The sequence below is a fragment of the Cydia fagiglandana genome, chromosome 13, assembly GCF_963556715.1.
Source record: "Cydia fagiglandana chromosome 13, ilCydFagi1.1, whole genome shotgun sequence".
Classification (NCBI taxonomy): domain Eukaryota; kingdom Metazoa; phylum Arthropoda; class Insecta; order Lepidoptera; family Tortricidae; genus Cydia; species Cydia fagiglandana.
Window position 1 is genome coordinate 62,462 of NC_085944.1, and position 24,594 is coordinate 87,055.

General features: G+C 38.0%; 1 long non-coding RNA gene across 1 annotated transcript in view; it reads right to left on the minus strand.

Annotated features, from left to right (window-relative positions):
• LOC134669760 (uncharacterized) overlaps nucleotides 1-24,594 on the minus strand; it is a 127,291-nt gene that overhangs the window by 34,935 nt on the left and 67,762 nt on the right. The window contains exon 3 of the long non-coding RNA XR_010098972.1: nucleotides 2,278-2,361. This is a non-coding gene — a long non-coding RNA (uncharacterized LOC134669760). The remainder of the gene's footprint in view (nucleotides 1-2,277; nucleotides 2,362-24,594) is intronic.

A 24,594-nucleotide genomic window follows, 5' to 3' on the forward strand; every position in this document is an offset into this window, starting at 1 on the left:
GTCGTGACGCGTACAGAGTTGGCCTGCAATCAGTGCAGCAAGAATGAGGGTGGTCTTTGACGCTTCTGTCACTAGCATGGGGATTTTCCAACACTTTCGCCGGTCGTTTGGGACGATATTATCTAATTTTGCTGCCGAAATCGACAATATTGTGTACTAGTAATTTCTGCCCAAATTGTCGAGATGTATAATGAAAAAGAAGGTCATCATGAATATAGGTTACGGGGATTTTTGGTATTTTTAAGGAGATTATGGTGTGTAAATTATGAGATTAAACCTACAAAATGTAACTGTCATGGCACTTTTGCAATCTATTCAATAAATCTAATAAACTTATCCAGTATGGCTAATAGAACTGGGAACTGGCAATACATGTTAAACGATTTTTTTTTACCTTAAGAACCTTAGATTTACTCAGAAAGTGTACCGCCACACAATTATTCATCTATTATAATGGCCGAATGCCATATGAAATTCGCCCCTGCAGGGAATTATATAATGTCACAGACACAATCAAACTGTTGGATTAGACGCCGATCATGTGTCACTGGCCTTATCGGGTTCATAAGGCCGCCCTCCGTGAGTATGCTACATGTGGGAAGGTGTGACGTCACGTCCCGCGGCGCCGGCCCGCCGCCGCCGCGCACGCTCTTTATTAAAACGTATCAACTTGACACTCCTTTCTTAATGGAGAAAGGAAAAATGAGAAAATTGCGAGATTGGCGATACAATGGAGGATCGGGTTGCTTTAGCTTGGTGAAAACAAAGAGTGTAGGAAAAAACTAGTACATATATCTCATGTTTAGATGACATTTTACTTATAGGTAAATATTCTTTGAAATAATATAAAAAAAACATATTGGAGGTTCGTACCGTAGGTAGTACATAAATTATAAATGTGAGACTCCGACCACGCCAAGTTTGGAACTTTGGACCGAATTGGTTCCTTAGCAGTGTAATTGTGTGTCGAGTCATCTATACTTCAATATTTTGTCAAAATGGCGATAGGAGCTATATCAGACGTATAAAGATAAACTGCACTTCTAACTTACTTAAATCACCTCTAGCCGATGCAACTTTAGGTCACAGGTGGTTTATCTACGAGAGTTTGATAGTTCCGATATATTATCCTGCCCCGTGTCCACTAGTGGGAGCTTGATAAGTTCGTTAAAACGTGCTAGAAAACTTTTACCGTGCATATAGCTTTTACGGGCATGTCATAAATTTCACTGCACCGCCCAAGACTGCATGCTTCCGCACTCCTGACTTTCTCGACTTCCTCGGAGCTGCTAGTGGTTATTAATTCACAAATTCCGATACAAATGTGGGAAAAATCTTCAGTATTTAACAATTAATTTGACTTTATTGACCAAGCGAGCGAAGCGTCTTTATTTCAGCTTGGATAAAAATGCTTTTTTGTCTGTCGGCGCTATGGGCACTTCGCCGAGGGGCCTTGGCTTTAAAGGTAAGGTAGGTTTTAGAAATTTTTATTTTTTTGTTAGGTTTAGTTTTAGTTAGGTATATTATTTTATAAGGCACTTACGTAGGTATTAAGTTTGTATTATTTACGTTAAAAGAACCAAACTGTACATATTTTAGACTCTATTCTTGCGAGGTGAATGACTTTTAAAGGACGGATTGTGATTGGAAGCGCCGCCTTCGCTCCCTCGCAATTAACGCGACCGAGATTGTCTCCATAGAACCAGATAGAACTCATATCCCGACGAGTCCGACGACCTCAACGTTACCTTTTCATTACTATTTAACGTTTGTTGGCACAGTTTCCACGGTTCTATGTTGAACAAATACCCGGGAACAAGGATATCGTTTTACGAGTGTCGATCGGTACGGTATAGAGGCACATATGAACGATGTCACTCGATTCGCGTCTTGACCTATAATGCGGATTTATCCTGTGTTGACATAACGCAAATATTAGTTGAAGCCAATGGTCATAACTTGAATTTACCAGTGCTTGAAACTGTGAATTGCGAGCTTTTTTGTTTCATACTAGCACTCAGGTCAACCAAATATTGATGCTTCGTTCGTGTTAAATAATTATATTTCTTAGGGATTCGATCCGCTTGCTTATAAAATGCGTACTAAATATGTTACAATGCTACGGTGATCGGGGCCGAATTGGGCACTTCCTGTAATAATAAGGTGGCTTGTCAGGTGCCCTTACCTTAAAAGTGCGCTGAGACTGGATGTTAATTATTTGAATTAAATAGCTTATCAAATACATTAAGAATTTATTATTACTATGATCATATTTACCTGCTGCTGTACAAGTTGCTTCGATGCGATCTGCTCCGATGATCTGTGCTGATATAGGCACTATTTGTTGGATTTCGATGTCACCTGTAAACAAACAGTTAAATTTAGCACATTTTGTGAAATCTAATAATATTTTAATAGGTTTTTAGTGTCACTTCGTCGGTGCGAATAAAAAAATCGCCATGTATTTTTAAGCTACTTTTCAGGAGACAAAAATAACTGTTTATCCTCCTGTTTGTTATATATTTGTTGCGCCTGTATTTTTTTTCTGAAAGATCAATGATTTTTACATGATACTCATGAAGAAAATAAGCAGATTTATATGTAATTTTTTACAATATTATCTAGACACGCGGCAGCGTGTCAAGCCAAGTTCAAGCAAAGGAACTGGCTAGCCAGCGCCGAGTGTAATATTACACGAACCACTTGGTTCCACTTTTGACCCTTCTATAACTCAAAACATCTTTGACGTAAACACATAAAACTACGTGTGTTTAATTATATCCATAAGGATATCTAGAAGCCCAAATTTCATGAAGCTAGCTCAAACGGTTATAAAGGTATGAAGGTCAAAAAGTCGTAAATTTTAAGACTGACTTATGACTTATAGTACCTAAACCTAACCTACTTCCAGATGACCTAGAAGGATGAAATTTGGAATCCAGCTTGGTTATTGTGTGTAACCGTAGGAAAAAATCTAAAAATAAAATAAAGTTAAAAAATAGGGGGGGTCCCCATACAAAAAAACCACTTTTTATTGGGACTGACATATAAGTACCTAAACCTAACCTACTTCCAGATGACCTAGAAGGATGAAATTTGGAATCCAGCTCGGTTATTGTGTGTAACCGTAGGAAAAAATCTAAAAATAAAATAAAGTTTAAAAATAGGGGGGGTCCCCATACAAAAATCCATTTTTTATTGGGACTGATATAAGTACCTAAACCTAACCTACTTCCAGATGACCTAGAAGGATGAAATTTGGAATCCAGCTCGGTTATTGTGTGTAACCGTAGGAAAAAATCTAAAAATAAAATAAAGTTTAAAAATAGGGGGGGTCCCCATACAAAAATCCATTTTTTATTGGGACTGATATAAGTACCTAAACCTAACCTACTTCCAGATGACCTAGAAGGATGAAATTTGGAATCCAGCTCGGTTATTGTGTGTAACCGTAGGAAAAAATCTAAAAATAAAAAAAAGTTAAAAAATAGGGGGGGTCCCCATACAAAAAAATATTTTTTTATTGTAGCGTTGGAACCGTTACAAGCAGATATTTGAAACTACCCCAATATATGTATTATTATATTTGCTATATTAAAATAAAGTTTAGTCAAAAAATAAGTGGTGCCCCATACAAAAAACTTTTAATACGCTCTAAACAACCGGCCAACGGTGTGTCGTCGGCGGCGCGCGGTACCACATAATTATACAAAGAACAGAAGTAAAAACCATACAGCGGAAACACAAGAAAAAACATTAAATCTCAATACCTGCCTAGTTTTCTTTACAAAAAGTATTGATATCCCACCAAAAACATAAATGTAAAAAAGGAGAGCCAAGTTCAATACAAAAATTATGCTTGGCTGTGGGGCTCGCCGCAAAAAATATGGAGATCTAAATGACTGCCACTGCCAAGTTCTATGCAAAATCCAAATATGTATTTATAGGAACAAAATAACATTATAAACAAGTATTAAACTCTATTTCTTTGCTTTATTGGATACCTATAACAATTGCTGTTATTTAAAAAAATGTGAGATCTTAAAGTAGGTTAGATTTGGCTTGGCCAGTTTTCATTATATCAATCATTTTATTTATATTGTAATTCTGATAAAACCTGGCCAAGCCAAATCTAACCTACTTTAAGATCTCACATTTTTTTAAATAACAGCAATTGTTATAGGTATCCAATAAAGCAAAGAAATAGAGTTTAATACTTGTTTATAATGTTATTTTGTTCCTATAAATACATATTTGGATTTTGCATAGAACTTGGCAGTGGCAGTCATTTAGATCTCCATATTTTTTGCGGCGAGCCCCACAGCCAAGCATAATTTTTGTATTGAACTTGGCTCTCCTTTTTTACATTTATGTTTTTGGTGGTTATTTTAACCAAATTTTGCTACATAGCGACTTAAATTTGGTTCATTAAAAACGTCATGTGTGAAGTTTGTACACATAGCGATTTGTTGCCAAAGTAACATAGTACGAGAGATGATACATAGCGGATTTTAGGGTCTATGTCGGGTAATCCATTCTACAATAGATGACACATAGCGGATTTTAGGGTCTATGTCGGGTAATCCATTCTACAATAAATCGCCATGTGCAACATTATCGCCATCACCCTCGACGGAAAACAAGGAAATTAATATCGTTATGTGCTAAAAAATCACATAGCTATTTTTTTTTTTTATTATTATGAATGGGCTTACTCATGGCCACAGACTAGCCGAGGCGTAGGCGTATTTTTTGTTTCTGTTCTATTATTTTTTTGGACAAATGTTGTTCTGTGTTCACATAGCGGAATTTTTATTTTCAAAACTAATAAAGATATAATAAAAATATTTATGTGGGTCGACGGGAAATTTAAAAAGGAATTCAAATATGCCAAAATAAAAAAATCGTAAAAAAACACATAGCGATTTTTTTATTCGCACCGACGAATTCTATCTAATCTATGTATTTACTTCGCGAGTGCGAGTGGTTAGTTTGCTTTGTAAATAGCTCTGGGTTCAGAAAGCAAGGACTAACGCCCTAAACTAATTTAGAGCTAACAGCTCTGCAGCTTGAGTGCATTCCCGGATGCATTAGCGAGGTGAGAGGGTGCGAAGTGTGGATGCTCAGTCGGGGCGGACGTAAGGCGCAAGATGTGGGGCGCTCGAGCATACCCTCACATATAGGTACTCGTAGGTCGAGTAACACGAAGGCCACACTATTAAACGTCGAACGCCCGAGCACATCTCATAGTCACACTTAGGTCGACTGACTCGAGGGCCAGACTGTTAAAAACGGTCGAAGCGTTTTACTTAATCGGCTCAGAATGAACGAACTTGTGGCGAATTTCGAGTTTGCGTTCTTGTAAAAAAATTATTATATAGAGTCAGTTTATAAACGACAAATTTTCTTAAAAATAAACGTCAAGTTTATGATGACATTTCCACACTTTGTTATTACAAATACCATGCAGAGTTAACTTGGCCCGACTGTGTCTAACTTTTGTAACTTGATTGCTACAAATGTAAGTCGAACATCAGGGCATCCTTACAAAATTATGGCCAAGGGACTAAGTATCTACTTTCCTGAAAATAGTTTGGCTGGTTATCAATGTGTGGAATCTAACTTCGATGGTTATTTTTCAAATTTTGACCATTATTATTTCTCTGATTTCGTTTGATTTGCGGTCCTCGTTTGATCCGTTCTAAACGCGACAACATCACAAGACCATCACCAAAGCAACTAATCAGTATTTCAACAGGCTTTTAACATTTAACGATATTTTACTTAAACTTTTTCTAGTCAAACAGCACAAACAAGTAAATTGAACTCCATCCCATTGGGGTGGGTGCAAGTGCAACGAACCAGCGACCCCATAAGTTCTATAAGTGCCGTGTGGTTTTTATAGCCAATGACAAGAATTCTTTCCACACTCACAATCTGTTGTTAACCCGTAGCGACAACTATTGCCGGCAATTTGCCGCGGGTGTCTGTCGTGTTGTTAAACCCGTCTGTCGCAGCAACTATTGCGGGCAATTTGCGCGAGTACCAGCAATCTGTCGCCGACCATTCGCAGTAATGGGATTGTCTCCTCGTTATCGCGGTTGCGCTCAGTCTCGGAGCAAACGATCATCCCGTGCGATACAGACAAAATGATTCTGTGTTCAATTTCGGTTTATTTCAACTTATTTTCCTCCCTTGTCATAAGAGGAACCACAAGGAATTACATTTAGTCACGCTGAATAAAGAAATAATCGTCTCATGCTAAACGATTGTGATAAACGATTTTAAGCTTTTGAAATCCCCCGGTGTGGCATGAGATAAAAATGCAAGATCATTGCCACAACCGCCCCGCAATAAGGAAAAATTCTTCATGAAAAATCGTATTTTTATTCTCCTTTTAGTGTTTATTCTTAGGTATCTTGTATCCTGAGTGGCGATTAAGGTTTCCAGAATTTTAGATCAATGCAAATGTCCCTTGAGCCCTTCTGCTGCCAACACTGCGTATCCTCACAAAATTTTTAAATAGTAGATACCTAGGTAAATACCGCCGATTTGATTGAATTTGCCCCTTGCATCATCTTAATCCATGTGAATGAAGTAGTATTATTTTACATAGTTACTTTGCCATAAGGTGGATAGATAGTATGCTTAAAATAAATGGTAAAGGTATTTACATTTACACAAATGTTGTACGATAAACATCTAACATGTGGTATCTAATATGGCAGCAATATTACACGGATGATTCCAAAGCGTAATGTGTTCCGATGTGTTTACCTGCTAATAAATAGGCAACAAATCTCCGCGCAAACGGTCCATATTACAGCTAGACGCTGGAGAGAAGCCAACTTGCAGATAAATTGATAGATTTATCATGCATGTGCCAATAACGGGTTTGGGAATATTTACTAACACCCGCCGGCTGAATGGTGTAATCATTTTCGTATAAACAACGAACTGATTATTACTGTTACATACAAAAGGAGGTAGTTAGTTACAATGTACGTGTTGTTCGATATTTAACATGTTTTGGATGTAGGTATAGTTTTATTATAGGTTAATTTCATCCCCGCCTTGGGAGCTGGACGCGGGGGTGCTGGCGGACAGGTACCGGCTGAGGGCGGAAGCCAGGGGGCGTGGGGAGCTCCCAGACGCGGAGGAGGCCGAGAGGGTGATGCGGGGAGCCGCGGAGCGCCTACGAGAGAGGTGGCGGGAGGCCTTGGAGGATAGCCACTATGGAACCCGAACCATAGGGGCTATTCTCCCGGTAATGGACGAGTGGGTGGTTCGGGGCAGGGGGGCCCTGACCTTTAGGGTGACGCAGGTGGTGTCCGGACACGGCTGTTTCGGACACTACCTGCACAAAATACAGAGGGAGCCGGGGCCTCAGTGCCACGAATGTGGCGCGGCGGACGATACGGCTCAGCACACTCTGGAAGAGTGTAATCGCTGGGCCGTGGAAAGAGCTTCCCTCAGGGCAGCGACGGGGGTGGCGGACCTCTCGTTACACAGCATAATAGCGGCGATGCTGGGTAGCGAGAGGAAATGGGAAGCGGTGGCCTCCTTCTGCGAAGAAGTCATGTCGCAGAAGGAGGATGCGGAGAGGGAGCGAGAAGCGGCTGCTGACGCGCTTCCTCTTCGACGCAGGCGCCAGGGTCGAAGGCGAGGAGCGTATGCTCGCCTCGAGCTCTAGTGGGGCCAGTGGGTACCGAACCCGCATCGCATCGCATCGGCCCCACACACGTCGTAGGGGTGGGGATCAAGCGTTTCTGATCCCCCCCTGCATTGTGAGGGTGCCCTGGCGATAAGCCGGGGCTGCCGGAGGGCGCCGTGGTAGAATGACCTCGATCCCAGTGCGCCCTCACGAACGGCAAAGAGGGTGAAACGCCGGAGTGGGTTTAGTGGGTAGGGCCAAATTCTCCCCCCCTCTCTCGCTAAGAGAGGGATAAGGAGCGGCGAGTCCCACACACTGTGCGTAAATGCATTCCCACTCCGTCAAAAAAAAAAAGGTTAATTTCTTCCGTTAAAAATTCAAATGGGTATATTAGGTACCTAGGTATTTATTGCTATTTTCTTAGGTATTGTTTCCAAATAACGTTTTCCCATCTATGTGTAGTACCTACTTCCCTATATCTCCTGATGGTTTCAATACAAAAAGGTGCATATTTCTGATCTGTGGTATTTCTAAAATCCAATGAACCTTTTAATATCCCTCATACTTAGGCATGTAAATACTTATTGCATAGATGCTGAAAAAAAAAATTAAAAGGAAAATAAAAATAAAGTTTATCCAGTAACATAAAGTAACATTTCAGTATCCATGCTTGTGCCTCTTTTTAATTCTTCAAGATACCTGTATTAAAGAGTGTAAAGTAGTCAAGATTAATAAACATACGAATGTTTTGTATAGCTTGTAAATAATTTCCAAGCGTAGATTAATGATCTGTCGAGTGTAGAAACTCGTCGTCATGTATCATTCTGAGGGTAATTATGAATACATTTGTCGAGCGGTGGCCGAGGCGACAGACAAATGAGTGTCCTTGGGTCTTGTTTAACTGTTTTAACGGTAGCTCATGATATGCCCGTAATGATGCTCATTTTGGATGGCATTATAGATGTTACCGTTGCTTCAAGTTGCATAGAACTGGATAGAGAGTTATAGTAAACCTGCAAGAAGTTATATGGGCAATATCCTTGCAGAGGTGATAGTCTGAAGAGAAAACTTTGTAATAGTGTTAAATTCTTCTTGTTTTGGAAATTAGTATTTGTTGCTTTTTTTATTGAGGTATGCGATATATAAGGACTGCTCACATAGTGGTAAAGGTCACAAGCTATCAAAAATAATGTCGAACAATGCCGTATGCTCGTACAATTTACGTACGGCGACGGGACACATTACTCACGCGACATCCCGCATACATATTCAGTAGCGCAACTCGTGTTTGTGTGGTAAAGTTTGCCCTTTCAGCCCTTGCAGTGTTTAACAAAAGTGTTGTAGGAAATCTAGTACTTACCTTACTCTCCGAATGTTGGGGGTAGGTACCTAGTATCATCGAATTTTAACTACCATGAGGCATAATATTAACAATATAATTATTTATGGTCTAGTCGCATATTTTTAGTTTATTTCCGAGAATGGAGTAGGTATTTTAGGCTCTGAGAGTGCAAATGAAAATCGACAAATATGTTGCGACTAATGATTAAAAAGATGTGAGGAAAATCGTAAACTATGTTCGAATAACTTTATTTCGAATAATTTGAATTGCATCTACAGTAGCATTATAGTGCTACTTGTTACTAGCTGTGCTACATGTCACATAATTGGGTCGCTGTTTATTAATATAAGTAAAAAGATATTATGAATGAACGTGAAGGGAAGTAATGGGAGAGGAAAACCGAGGAAAAGGTGGATGAACTGTGTGAGAGATGATATGAAACGAACGCAAGTGAATGATGAGATGACGGGCGAGAGATAGGTACTTAATATGGAAGAAAAAGACATGCTACGCGGACCCGCTGACCCCAAATGATAATGATAAGGGCAAGCGAATGATGATCTTTATTAATAAAAGTAATAGTTCATTATGTTAGAGACATCGCCTGTTTCCCGCTGCTGCAATACTGCTATGAAGTTGCAATCAGAATCTAACTTTAAGTGCCAACTTGTAGGGTGAGCTTTGGAAAAAAGTTGTGGTTTAGCAAACTAGATTGTCGGTCACAGCCTCACAGCGAGATTTAGAAATTTGCATCTGCGCTTTAGAGAGACTAAGGATCAGGAATATGGATTATTATTGAGCTGCAATTTTTTTACTTAGTTCGTACCTACGTATTCTACTGTATTCTTAACTGTTGCGTCTTTCTTGTAGACATCACAATGTTAAGAGAATCAAAAGGTAATTTTTCCGCTGCACCCACAAGGGGGAATCAGGCTACATATTTTTAGTACTTGAGACTCAAATAAGAAAACGTGATTTTAATATATGTACCCAGATCGTTAACTTTCATAGTATTGTTCACAGAAGTTACCTTTTTCTTATATAGGTTTGACCCACTTATCTTTGCCAGAGGCGAATCGCATCCAACTTTATATATTCCACTCCCGTGTCGCGATGTCCTATTAGTCTTCTGTTTATTGTGACGCCGGTTTCGCGGCAACATATTGAGCCGCAATGCCACAGAATATTGCAGCAAGCGAGCAAATAGCAAATCTTACAATCTTCTCAAACGTGTGTTCGCAATAGCTAGTTGTGGCTGTATTCTGATTAACTGCAAGCGTCCAGATTTCGACTAACCATTGTTGGCCGGCCTCCTGGCCTAATAGTGACCCTAGGGCATTCCACAAAAGGTCATTTGGGCATTCAATCTGTATTAAGTATATACAGTTGAATTTAAACCATCAAAGATTTTCATGACAGATATCGGCGGCCTGGCTACAACATTGCGCGACTGGCTTCGGCTAAGGCGACGTCTATAGGTTGAGAGTGAGACGCAGCCATCGGACCTTTCGTTCCCACCTATGGTTTTCGCCTTAGCTTTAGCCAGTCGTGCAATGCCGTGGCCAACCGTTAGCATTGTCAGAAGTGAAAAAAATTGCGTCTGTGTTGATCTAAAGATCATTTAGTTGTCGAAGAGATTTTGCACTGCTTCTCCCAAGCGATTCATTTGCCAGTGGTCGGTGAGCAGTTGGAGGACATCTCCGGTTATTGTCCGCAAACGCGAGGAAATTGCGAGTTGTGTGGCGTCCCTTATTGCACAGATGTTATACATATTATTATATAAAGCTTGCCAAGCGTACAATCAGATAATGTCTATCCATCCGTTGGGCGCAAGCATGAATTGGAACCTTTAAATTTCTTTGCAATATATGTTGGCTTCTTCGAGATGTTTTCTTCGACCATAAAGTTCCGAGAAACTCATTGGTATGAGCCGGGTTTTGGTCTCCGACCTCTGGTATTGCGACCTATGTATGGGTGTGGGTAAAACTAGTCGAAGTAAAAACTATTCGTAGCCTGTCCTTGGTTTCTTGAACGTGGACGAGTACTGGAAGCGTCGGTAACGTAACGCTTATTGCGGGTGCTGTTTTATTGCTGCAACTTGAGCCAAAAAACTATACGCTTGTATACAACTTGTAGACACGCACGACTTTATTGGCATAGGGCGGAAGTACACTTATTGCAGAGCTGGCGCAATATGACGCGAAGAAAAGATACAACACGCTAAATTAGGAAACCCACGGTTCTAGAAAAGTCAAAGAATTGAAACTAGCATACAGTGTGGAAAGATAAGTCGGGCCCTGGAAGGAAGTTTCCCTGCAGGGCCCGGCTTATCTTTCGAATGCACTTTTGTTTCTTTTTAAAAATAAAGGAATGTCTCTTTTAAGTAAAATGAGTCAGCTAAGGATTTAAGGTACTTTACCTCCAGGGCCCGACTTATCTTTCCACACTGTATAGTATTGGTGTAAATAATTGTTGGTAAACCTTAATTTAATAAATAAATTGAAAGTTTGAATATTTTTATTACAATATTTCTTTTGTTTCCTACCTAGTACGTTTCGCGTTAATAACCAATCAGCTTGTATTGATATCCCGAAATGTGATGTTCGGCGGAGCGTTAAAAGCCGCTCGCGTTCGACATAATTTGGGACAACATACCCCCCTTCCCCCTCGCGACATGTTCATCAAATGGACGGGAAAATACCCCAATTTCAATTCGGGTGTTCATCTATCTATATATATAAATGCAAGTGTCCTGACTGACTGACTGATTCATCAACGCAGAGCCGAAACTACAAAAGCTAGAAAGTTGAAATTTGCACACCAGATTGCATTTATAAAGTATACAAGAGATAAGAAGCGATTTTGAGAAATTCAACCCCTAAGGGGGTTAAAAAGGGGATGGAAGTTTGTATGGGGTTAAAGTTTTCTTTTAAGCTTGGAATTTGAAACTTCGTAAAAAAGATATATTATTAAAATACAAGAAAAGTAATTTCAGCGATTATGAAAATTCATCCCCTAAGGTGGTGAAAAAGGGGTTGAAAGTTTGTATGGATATCAAAATTTTTTTCGAGTGGTGGACTTGAATCTTTGTATTTAGGGATATTCTAGCGTAGCGTCTTTTAGCGTATGTCACGCACTGCTGCGGCGAGGCCATCGAGAGGAACGGTGAAGCGCTTGCTGTTTCACTGGACATCTCGAAGGCCTTTGACAGGGTTTGGCACGCAAGTCTCCTTAGCAAGCTTCCTGCATACGGCATCCCTGCTGACTTTTGTAGCTGGCTATCTGATTTCTTGAGTGAACGGTCGATCAGAGTAGTTATTGATGGCTGCTCTTCGGACCTCATGGCCATTGACGCTGGTGTTCCTCAGGGGTCTGTTCTCTCCGCAACCCTTTTCCTGCTCCACATTAACGACATGCTGCAACCCAGCATTGTAGGTTATGCAGATGACAGTACGGTTGTTGAAAGATATTTGGCTAGTGCAGGGGACAGCAGGGAGGATATACGTTCACAGAGAGAGGCCATGGTTGAGCGAATGAACTTGACCCTTAGTCTCGTTTCCCAGTGGGGTGATGACAATCTGGTCGCGTTCAATGCCTCCAAAACGCAGACGTGTCTATTTTCCGCAAAACGGAGTCCATTCGACCTGACTCCTTCTTTCCGGGGTGCATCTGTACCTATTGCCGACAGTCTGGAACTCCTCGGCATGGAGCTGAGTTCAGTCCTCAGCTTCGGCAGCTTCATTGAGTCTAAAGCTCAAACTGCGGCCAGAAAGCTGGGCGTCCTAAATAAGGTGAAGCGATACTTCACACCTGGACAGCTTCTAACACTTTACAAAGCTCAAGTCCGGTCGTGTATGGAGTATTGCAGCCACCTGTGGGATGGCTCAGCTAAATACCAACTCGCCGCTTTGGACTCAGTGGAGCGCAGAGCCAGGAGGATGATTGGCGACAAGAAGCTAACGGCTAAGCTTCAGTCTTTGGCCCATCGGCGGAAAGTCGCCAGCCTGTCGGTATTCTACAGGCTGCACTTCGGGGAGTGTGCCCAAGAGCTACACGAGCTTATACCACCGTCCCCATTCTACCATCGGACTTTTAGACGCACGGCCGGTTTCCATCCTTACATGGTAGATATTCCACCAATTCGCACGAAGCGCTTTGCTTCTACTTTCCTTATGCGAACTGCCAAGGAATGGAATTCCCTGCCGGCGTCTATATTTCCGTGTTCTTATAACCCGGCAACCTTCAAATCAAGAGTGAACAGGCACCTTCTGGGCAAGCTCGCTCCATCGTAGGCCACGTCTACGCCTCGGCTAGTCTGTGGCCATGAGTAAGCCCATTCATAAAAAAAAAAAAAAAATATTATTAGAAGACAGGAAAAGTAATTTCAGCGTTTTGTACAATTTATCCCCTAACCCTTCGAGTGGCATTGTCCTCCTCGAGGTCTCTACGGTAAGTGGCGGTGGCCGCGAGGAGGACAGACATAACAAGCCCGTTGAGTGGCGCAGCCATTTTGGAAAAATATACGTCAAGTGGCGGGGCCTCAATGGGTGATCATCGCGAATTTGGCGCGTCACTTTGTTTTACGCGGGAAATCGACCGTTAGGGAATACTATCCTTGTTTATTGACGAATGCATCTTGCAAGAGTGAGCAAGCAAGGCATAGTTTTAACGGTTTTATTTTAGGCGCGAAATGCAGCGTCGCACAGATGCCGCGAGACGGTCTCTGCCAATTACGGGCTTGTTATGACCGAACCTTCTCGCGGCCTCTGCCACGCAGAGGCATATTTAAAAAATGGCCGCGCCATTTCTCCTGCCGTTCAACCGGAGGTGCTGCCACCCGAAGGGTTATCAGGGTTAAAAAGGGATTGAAAATTTTAATCCATTACAAATGATTTGAAACTTCTTAGAAAGGCATAATACCCGATTACAAAAAAAAGTGATTGAAACGTTTTTGGAAATTCAACCCCTAAGGGGGTTAAAAAGGGGATGTCAAATCAAATCAAATCAAAATATACTTTATTCATGTAGGCCTAGCAACAAGCTCTTATGAATCGTAATTAATCTTAATCTAATTATCAGAGCAATTTATTGATGTTAATATTATTCCATAATAAAATTGGATTATTATACATGTCAAATTTAACACTAAGAATTTCACAAAAGGATCGTCAAACATTAAAAAACAAAATTGTATATAAAAAAAATACTAGTCTAGAATTTCTAGAATAAAATCTAAATGTCAAAAAAAAGCATAAGTAACAAACAAGTAGATAGTATTACATCGGAATATCCATTTCCTCATCAATAATCAAATATACTTAATAAATAAATAATCATTTCGAATAACAATTAATCCCACGTTGTATTATCATTCATGTAGTCCTGTGTGGTATAATAAGCTTTGGAAATAAGTTTACGCTTTACATAATTCTTAAATTTATTAATAGATAATTCAGTAATATGGTTTGGAAGTTTATTATAGTATTAATTATATGTATTAATATTATGGATTTCACAATTTTTCCTAAAATTTACAATATTTTTATGTACCTACATACAGAATATTCTCATAAATGTATTGACAGTGCACTGTCATTATGTCAATTTCCTTAAATTTATCTCTAAGTGAGTCTCTTTGGTTCATTTTGTATATTGCTCGAATAGCCCTCTTCTGCAGAACAAAAATGGTATTTATATAAATGAAAGTTCGTCTTCGGGTGCAAATTTTATTTTAAGCTAGGAACTTGAAACTTTGTAAAAATGTATCAAATTTAAATACAAGAAAACTAATTTCAGCGTTTTAGAAAATTCATCCCCCAAGGTGGTGAAAAAGGGGTTGAAAGTTTATATGGATATCAAAAATTTTTCGAGCGCAGGACTTGAATCTTTGTATTTGAGGATATTATTAGAAAACAACAAAAGTAATTTCAGCGTTTTGTAAAATTCATCCCCTAACAGGGTTAAAAAGGGGATGAAAATTTGTATGGGGTTTAAGTTTTCTTTTGAGCTATGAAATTGAAACTTTGGTAAAATATATATTATTAAAATACAAGAAAAGTAATTTCAGAGTTTTAGAAAATTCATCCCCAAAAGTGGTGAAAAAGGGGTTGAAAGTTTGTATGGATATCAAAATGTTTTTCGAGCGCGGGACTTGAATCTTTGTAATTGGGGATATTATTAGAAAACAACAAAAGTAATTTCAGCGTTTTGTAAAATTCATCCCCTAACAGGGTTAAAAAGGGGATGAAAATTTGTATGGGGTTTAAGTTTTCTTTTGAGCTAGGAATTTGAAACTTTGGTAACATTTATATTATTAAAATAAAAGAAAAGTAATTTCAGCGTTTTAGATAATTCATCCCCCAAGGTGGTGAAAAAGGGGTTGAAAGATTATATGGATATCAAAAAATTTTTCGAGCGCGGGACTTGAATCTTTGTATTTGGGGATATTATTAGAAAACAATAAAAGTGATTTCAGCGTTTTGTCAAATTCATCCCCTAACAGGGTTAGAAAGGGGATGAAAATTTGTATGGGGTTTCAGTTTTCTTTTGAGCTAGGAATTTATAACTTCGGTAAAATATATATTATAAAAATACAAGAAAACTAATTTCAGCGTTTTTGAATATTCATCCCCTATGGTGGTGAAAACGGGGTTGAAAGTTTGTATGGATATCAAAATGTTTTTCGAGCGCGGGATTTGAATCTTTGTATTTGGGGATATTATTAGAAGACCACAAAAGTGATTTCAGCGATTTGTAAAATTCATCCCCTAACAGGGTTAAAATGGGGTTCAAAGTTTGAATCCATTACAAATGCTTTGAAACTTCTTAGAAAGACATAATAGCCGATTAGAAGAAAAAGTATATGCAACGTTTTTGGAAATTCAACCCTTAAGGGGGTTAAAAAGGGGATGAAAGTTCGTCTTGGGGTGTAAATTTAATTTTAAGACAGGAACTTGAACTTCTTGCAAAAAAAATGTATTAAATTAAAAAACATGAAACTAATTCAAGCATTTTTCAAAATCATCCCCCAAGCTGGTGAAAAAGGGGTTGAAAGTTTGTATGGAGATCAGATAATATTTTGTGAGAGCGGAACTTGAATCTTTGTATAAGGGCATAGGTACCTATTCTGAGAATACAAGAAAAGTAATTTCAGCAACCAACATCAAAATCCACTTGACTTAAAACTTCATACGACTTGCTAAAAAAGAAAAGTACTTAATTTCAACATTGCTTGGATATGAAAATTATAGGTACTAAAGATGTAAAATGTTGAAGAAAGATAAGATTCCACGCGGACGAAGTCGCGGGCAACAGCTAGTTTTAATATAACTACAATTATTAGTCAAATCTGAGTATTTTAGTTAGGTTGTTTGTCATGTAGGTACGCTCAGCATTTAATACATGGTACCGGCCAGTGATATGTAGGTACAAAACACAATTTGTGTTGCGATATAAGTACGATAAGAAAGGCGTGTCATTATACTTGGCTGCTTTGGCTGTCACTATCTATTTGATGCTGGCTGTACGTATATTGGTTTTACACTCTAAAAAAAATTTGGTTGGCCCTATCAATATCTTGATGGTCGTAATCAAGCATCTTGATTCCATACGAGCCTAACAAGAACTTAAACACATCAAACAAGGTAATTCTGATTGCTATTACTATTGTTAGGTAACTGAACCAATTAAGATCTTGTTCAATATTTACACGAAAAATAATTATGCTAACTAATTGATCTTAGTAAGATCAATTAAGGGCTTGATAATGAAAACAAACAAGTTAGTTCAACTAAGATGTAAATCAATGTTAACATGAAGAATTACTGTATTAACTATTTGACCCAAATAAGTTCAACTAAGAACATGATTACACCGACTTATGGCGTATTAGCCTGAAGTAAGATATTGGTCAATTTGAATCTTAATTGTTTAATCATTTCAACTAAGATGTAAATCAATGTTAACATGAAAAATTACTGTATTAACTATTTGACCTAAATATGTTAAACTAAGAACATGATTACATCGACTTATGCATCTTATTAGCCTGAACTAAAATATAGTTCAATTTGAATCTTAATTGTTTAATCATTTCAACTATGAAGCTTGTTTAGTACAATACCATTCTTGTTCAATTGTACTATGACTAACTTTGTCGCATTTACTAAAACATTTCTTTCAGATCTCTAGTTTTTATACGCGCCGTGCTGAATAATGCTGGTGGTCCTCGTTATTATTCTCAAGGAATTAGTCTTAAATACTAAAATATACATTATTTAAGACTATATATTTACTTAGTATTTAAGACTAATGCCTTGAGTATAATGCGAGTACGAGGACCAGCAATTATTCAGCACAGCGCGTATAAAAACTAGCACAAAGGAAATTTATAAAATTTAAACGAATAAGTAGTGAATAAAATATAACAACAAAGAAAGGGATAAAACATAATTAAACTAAATCAAGCCCGTAGAGTTTTATAAAAAGGGGGTAAAAGAATAAAACAAAAAAATATTATAATAAGATGTTATTTATTCATTTAATCATTTTGAAAGTAAACGTTTTCATTTAAATTCACACGCACGGATCCGTGTCTAAGCATACGAGGGGTTAACACTCGTTGGTCCAATCACGTTCACACTTGTTGGTCTATCCAAGCACACTACACTCACAGTGTCACTACGCGAGTTTGATTCGGATGTCACTGGTTGTTTTTTAGTCAAACAAATCACAAGATTCCACACATTTGACAGTTTAAAAACCCATCTTCACGATTAAAATTGTTCTATTTGTGAATTAAGGCTTCTCTTACCAATCTTGGTATATAGTGGCGTGCTTTCGAAATGACCTTGGGACTATGCAGCTCGATCCAGTGACTTATACCCGACTCAAGGTGACACTGAGCAATAGCTGACTTGCGAGCGTCGTTGTTCTTGACCGCAGCGATGTGGTCTTTAATTCTGCAGGCAATAGTGCGTTTGGTATGCCCACTGTACGAACTACCACAACTGCAATCAACTTTGTACACACCAGGTTTTTCCAGAGGAATAAGTAATTGAATGAGCTTAACGCAACTGTGTGCTACAGAGACTGACTGCTCGGTCGCACGCGCCACGAGAGGGGCGCGGGCGGGGCGGAGAGCGGGTGTACAGGCGATCCCCCTACTTATCTCTTGATTGATCGGATTAACCGATTATTTAATTTAATTATTAAGAAAATCGATTTAACAAATATTTCTTCGTAGAATGGAATATTAGTTTCGTAATCAATACAATAACTTGATCATAATGGGATTGAGTGTTTTATCTTCGTTGTTCTAAATATTATATGTTTAGTTGATTCAACTACCAAATCTTATGTAAATCAACAAAGACAAAAAAATCAAATAAACTATTAAAATGTTCATAACTATTAACATATTTATCTGTTTTAATTAAATTGTTAAGGATTGAATTAACCTACGTTACATAATTATGCCAACAAGTTAATAGTAGATGCAAAGTATACAATTGTTAGGATTAATAACATACCTACTTTATTAGTTCAATCACAGATACACTTATTGTTTTAAGTAATCAGCTTTCTTTGATTTATATAAGATCGTTATTGTTGTAATTAACTTAACGCCAACTAAGAGAAAACTGCTCTTAGTTGGTCTTAATTTTTTAGAGTGTATTGAGATTGAAAGAAGGTCGATAGCTAAGATGATCTGTCGGTCGACCACGACTAAAACTCATGGTAACATTTCAGTTATAGATAATACTTAGCGAAGATGGCATAAGCAACAGTGCCGAAATATGTACAGTTTGTTATAAGCTTAGGTCTCAATAGCGACAGCAATGCGGCGACCACAGTAAATTTTTAAAGGAAATTGTACAGGAACGGAATAAAATTAAGTTAATATGTGGTGTAGGTATCTAAGTATAGATAGGCAAGACACTGGTGTTTGTCATTTTAAATGTTTTTCATTTCCATAATTCTAATACATGTGTACTATGTGTATTATAAAAACAAATTAGCGTCTGACGCGAATGAATATTGTTGAGATCGTTGTGCGTCAGCGGATGCGCTGAACGCTTCCTCATTCTTTTACCACAATATAATATTTATATGTTTTAAGAACAACAATGTTGGTAAGAAAAGAGTATCGCGACCTGCCTCGAACACGCGACTTCAGTATTTCAATTTTTTTTTCATGTTACAATTATTCCACCTTTATTCAGAGACCAAACTTTTATATCCGCAACGCAGGCTTCGTCAGGTAAACACAAAATTTAAGGTAAGGTATTTCAATCCGATGACAAAACTTTTACTTACTTTACATTGCTCTTGAAGACATTACGTATTCACGATTTCACGGTACCACCTCACCAAAATTGATTTCAAGGTGTCCATTGATTCCTCCGCTAGATGGCCCATTAGCATCGTAAGCCGGCTGCAGGTGCCGCTGCATTTGCAATGCAAACGACAAACCCTACAGTTGATTGCCGCGAGCTTGCCGTCTCTAACCAACTCACATTGAATATGGAGTCCGTCACACTGCTTCTTTTCAACACATTTCTATCCGGGACGGTACCTAACTTGAATATCGATGAGCTGTTTCTAAAGGAACATTGTATAGCGAGCAGTATATTTTTTTTATAGTTCCAAACTAATATTAAGTAGGAAATTAGGAATAGGTAGTTTTACACTGACTTAAAGTTTCACGATTTTCACGTACCTATTATTATTTATTTCCGTATATATAAACACAAGCTGTCTTTCTCCGAGACCACGGGGACAAAAATAAAAATATTGAAGACAATACCCCAAATGATTCACTTGTCATCTTCAAAATATTCTAAGAAACTTTACATAAAAAGAATGCCAAGGGTACAATGTGGCTTGAAATCGCTTCATAATGCCGTCAACGCCATTAGTATGCAGATGAGGCTGATAGTCGCTGCACAAGTCAAAACGCCGGTGTGACGTGCTCCATACAATGCACTTAAGTTGTTTTTGAGGCTGCTGCGTCGGTGATGCGATGACCATCTAAAGTTCATTACAGAGACATAAAAACACTGAAGAGACGATTTTATGAAGTTAGTTATGATTAATTTAATTATTTATTTTTGGTGATTTGTATGCACATTTTGGTTAGACCATACAGCACGGCACACGGCCTACCTATGTACATGGTTTATATAATTACGTATAATAATATCTCCTTATTCTTCGATGTCGATGTCGATTCGAAATAAACAATTTGTTAAAATATTAAACTGATTTTGACTCGATCTAGACGATCACCTTATTGGTGATTAGCATTACACCACTTCATTCTTCAAGGTCGTATGAGGTAGTTAAATATGAATCGGGCTCTAGATGTACATAGCAAGGGCCGGAAAACATAAAATGGTTGTATATATTGAAAAAATGTTATGGTTTTCAGTCGGCCTAGCTCGTGGACGGTTTTAATAATATTATAAAACTCAACGAAAAGCAAAGTATTTTTAACTAATTTTCAGCAACTAGTTCGTAATTGCCACTTACGAAAATTGCTCACGAAATGAGTTTAACTAAATTAACAGTTTTTTAAAAGCGTCCTCTATAATTTTTAAGCTAGTTATTTAGCTAGCCATAACGCCTCGCGCCTAATTAACTCAAAAAGATAATTACTCGCCCTAGAGTTTCTACAAAGTGAAACTTGTAATGTAAATCTGGATGAACTAAAGCAAAAAGTTGTGGTTAGTTAACATGAGTTTATAGTTTGAAGTAGAAATACTTATGCTATTTTAATATTAAAGCAATGTTTATAACATTTTAAATACCGATGAGACTCCGATAAAATATATAAGGCATGTGGAATAATATATTAAACATACATATTATGAGTCGGATAGTCAACGCAAACAACCCCCGATATAACTCCTGGTTATAAAGCGAAACAATCCTAACAACTTTCGGAATGAAATAATGGAAATAGAAATAAATAAGAAGAGTGGGGCCTTTGTTTTGTTGTTATTCTGTCCGACTGACAAGTCCTGGCTGGATAATTGTAATACAGTTTATCAGAAGAACTTCCATAGGTAGGTACCACGTTCTAATAACATGCATATTGGTATATGGCCCTTTACAGAAAAGCTTATAATTACCATTAGAACCGTGTTCGTGAAATTAAATGCCTGTTTTGAAGAGTGACCCAGGAGATTGTAATCATGACACCGAGTTGTTGGTTCGTATATCTTTAATAAAATTTTAAAATCTATCTTTAATAACGTTTACAGAATAAATAAATAATACATTCGGAAATTAATTTAGATTCACAGTAAAAAATCAGGCCGCGTGCGTATTTTAATTTGTATTCAAGTCCTAAATACATTTACAGTAAGTACCTATCAAAGAGGTTTCCACGTTATTCCCCTTCGGAATAATCACACAAAGGCGTTGAAACGCAACCGCTGACGACCATAATGCGTACCTACGTATTTTCGAGGTGGAATTGATACACAATAAAACGTATTGTGATCGCGTTTTCCCTCGAGTCGAGTTTGAGGCCACGAGTCCTCAAACCATTTACCAATTAAGGGGAAATTCGATGGAGTTACAGATATGCAAGTTTCTAAAAAGTTGAAAAACTTTTCGGAAAAATCTTGAAAATTTTACAAGAAAGAAGTAATGGAATTCATTTTGGATATTAATGTTTCAATTCTACTACTTAATAGTGAAAATGTGCCATTATTATCCGAGAGTATCAAAATCTAATATTCGTAAAAGAGAATATTTGATTGGTAGAATAGGTAGTAGACAAAATATTTACTAAATAGGTGTAATGTCCATTCCGAGAGAACAGGGCTCCAGGGCCAGGACAGGGCTCTCAGATTCTTTGGGCACATAATGCGGTCACCACACCACAGCCTCGAACGTGACATCCTACTGGGGCAAGTTGAAGGCAAGCGCGCTAGAGGAAGAGCACCTGCAAGATGGTCGGATTCCATAAAACAAGCATGTGGTTCCATGCAGAGGGCAGCCCACAAAGCCCATGTTCGCGATAAATGGAAGGACATAGTTGTTGGTCACGATCCTCAGTCATGAGGGAACGACGAATAAGAAGAAGAAGAAGAGAAAAAGAAGAAGTCATGTCACCTGATTGTTCCTTATGAAATACTACCTATGCTAATAAATAATGGGCCAGGAAATCTAAGGGTCTCATTTCGGAATGAGAGATAATAAGCTCGTATGTGGGTGTATTCATATTGTAAACTTGTAAAAATACACCCACATTATGGCGTTCTAATGATTTTCTTAAAAGTCACCAAAGCTCTTGTGCGCGTCGGAAGTTATTTAAGATCAAAAGTCATAAAAATAGATTTTTCTAGGATATCAAGGTTTCTATACCTTATTCGGGCTTAATTTGCCTGGGCCCACTAACATCTTCAACTGCTGAATGTACTACAAAAAATCTGGTTAGTAACAAAATGTGGCGAGATTCGCAAGCGATTAGTTCCGTTAACGCACGATCAATCTGCACCACATGTGGCAACCGTTCAAGGAAAATAACGCTATTGTTCTTACCGCGGGCCACCCACGCTGGTCGTTGACACTATGCCAACCTTATTGCGAACACATAAGGTCTATCTATGTTCAGTTAAGGGTGTCTCTGTTAGTAGGTTATATAGCACGCGCTCAGGAATGTTATACTGATTTCGAAAAGAGCGTAAAGGACTCAGGTGGACCAATGTAGGTAGGTAAATACCCACTCCAAAGACGCAAACTTGTTAATAGTTTATGTTAAAGGTGACATTCGGATGTGAAATCCAGCTACTTAGGTACTGCAGCGGTGTCGTAGTGACCGCCGCTATATCTGTCAATTTCCTTGATAAAGTGTATGACATTCGCCGTCGATTACTGCCGCGATTATAACATTCATTCCGTCACTCATTGTATCAAGGAAATTGATAGATACAGCGCCGGCAACTAGGACGCCGCCACAGCAATGTCACCTTAATCAGGGTTCGCCTGGTTGCCCACGCTGGTCAAGAAATGGGAAGACTGTCCTTTGACTGACTGACCTTTTTTTTTTTTGGTTAGTCTGGATAAGTGTCCCACTGCTGGGCAAAGGCCTCCCCTCGCTTCCTCCACTCAACCCTGTCTTTTGAAGACTGACCTTTAGTGCCGTTTAATTCCATCGGCTGTTATTAATTAAATATTTACAGGTGCACTGTATGTACATTATGCAGAGTTTAGCAATAGCAATTAATAAATTTAATCTGTGTTTACGGATGGTTATATGTTGAGTTGAACAAAACTTTTTGCTAACCTACTCGATGGTGATAAGTCTACCTAGTCGCAAAACAGCTAATACTCAATTACTCACTAGCGTAACGTACTCGTACAACATAAACCTCAAGGGTTCAAGACAGATGCGTACTCGGAGGTCAGAAACACGTACGAGTAGTATAGGTACACTAGTCGTTTTACAGCGCAGCGTTGTATAAATGTTTTGAGATTGCCGCGGCCCTGACGCCATTTTTTTATGGCGCTAACGCGCGCCATATGTTTCTCGTCAGACATGGTATCAGAGTAAAAACCGTAAATTCTTTTTACATGGATATAGGCTCAGTCTAGTTTGGGATTTACCGGACACCCTTTCTTGCATGCTACCTACTGTATACTTAATAGTTATGTATTCTCAATAAATTTTATTTAGATTCAATAAATGTTATTCTTAGATAAAAATTAAAGTAAGTAGGTACACTGTGTGCTCTATGTGTTTTAAAACCGGAGCATAATTTTCCGGAATCTAGAGGTGTTAAATTTGTAAGTAACTTTACTATTTTGTAATCTTGATCTGCGACTATTCCTGTTAACTAAATATGTTTTAATGGGCCTGTGATACGCAACGTTGGCTTTACTGTGGAGCTTTGGGATTGAAGTATTACAAAAAAATTACATTATACCCGATTACAAAAAAAAGTGATTGAAACGTTTTTGGAAATTCAACCCCTAAGGGGGTTAAAAAGGGGATGTCAAATCAAATCAAATCAAAATATACTTTATTCATGTAGGCCTAGCAACAAGCTCTTATGAATCGTAATTAATCTTAATCTAATTATCAGAGCAATTTATTGATGTTAATATTATTCCATAATAAAATTGGATTATTATACATGTCAAATTTAACACTAAGAATTTCACAAAAGGATCGTCAAACATTAAAAAACAAAATTGTATATAAAAAAAATACTAGTCTAGAATTTCTAGAATAAAATCTAAATGTCAAAAAAAAGCATAAGTAACAAACAAGTAGATAGTATTACATCGGAATATCCATTTCCTCATCAATAATCAAATATACTTAATAAATAAATAATCATTTCGAATAACAATTAATCCCACGTTGTATTATCATTCATGTAGTCCTGTGTGGTATAATAAGCTTTGGAAATAAGTTTACGCTTTACATAATTCTTAAATTTATTAATAGATAATTCAGTAATATGGTTTGGAAGTTTATTATAGTATTAATTATATGTATTAATATTATGGATTTCACAATTTTTCCTAAAATTTACAATATTTTTATGTACCTACATACAGAATATTCTCATAAATGTAT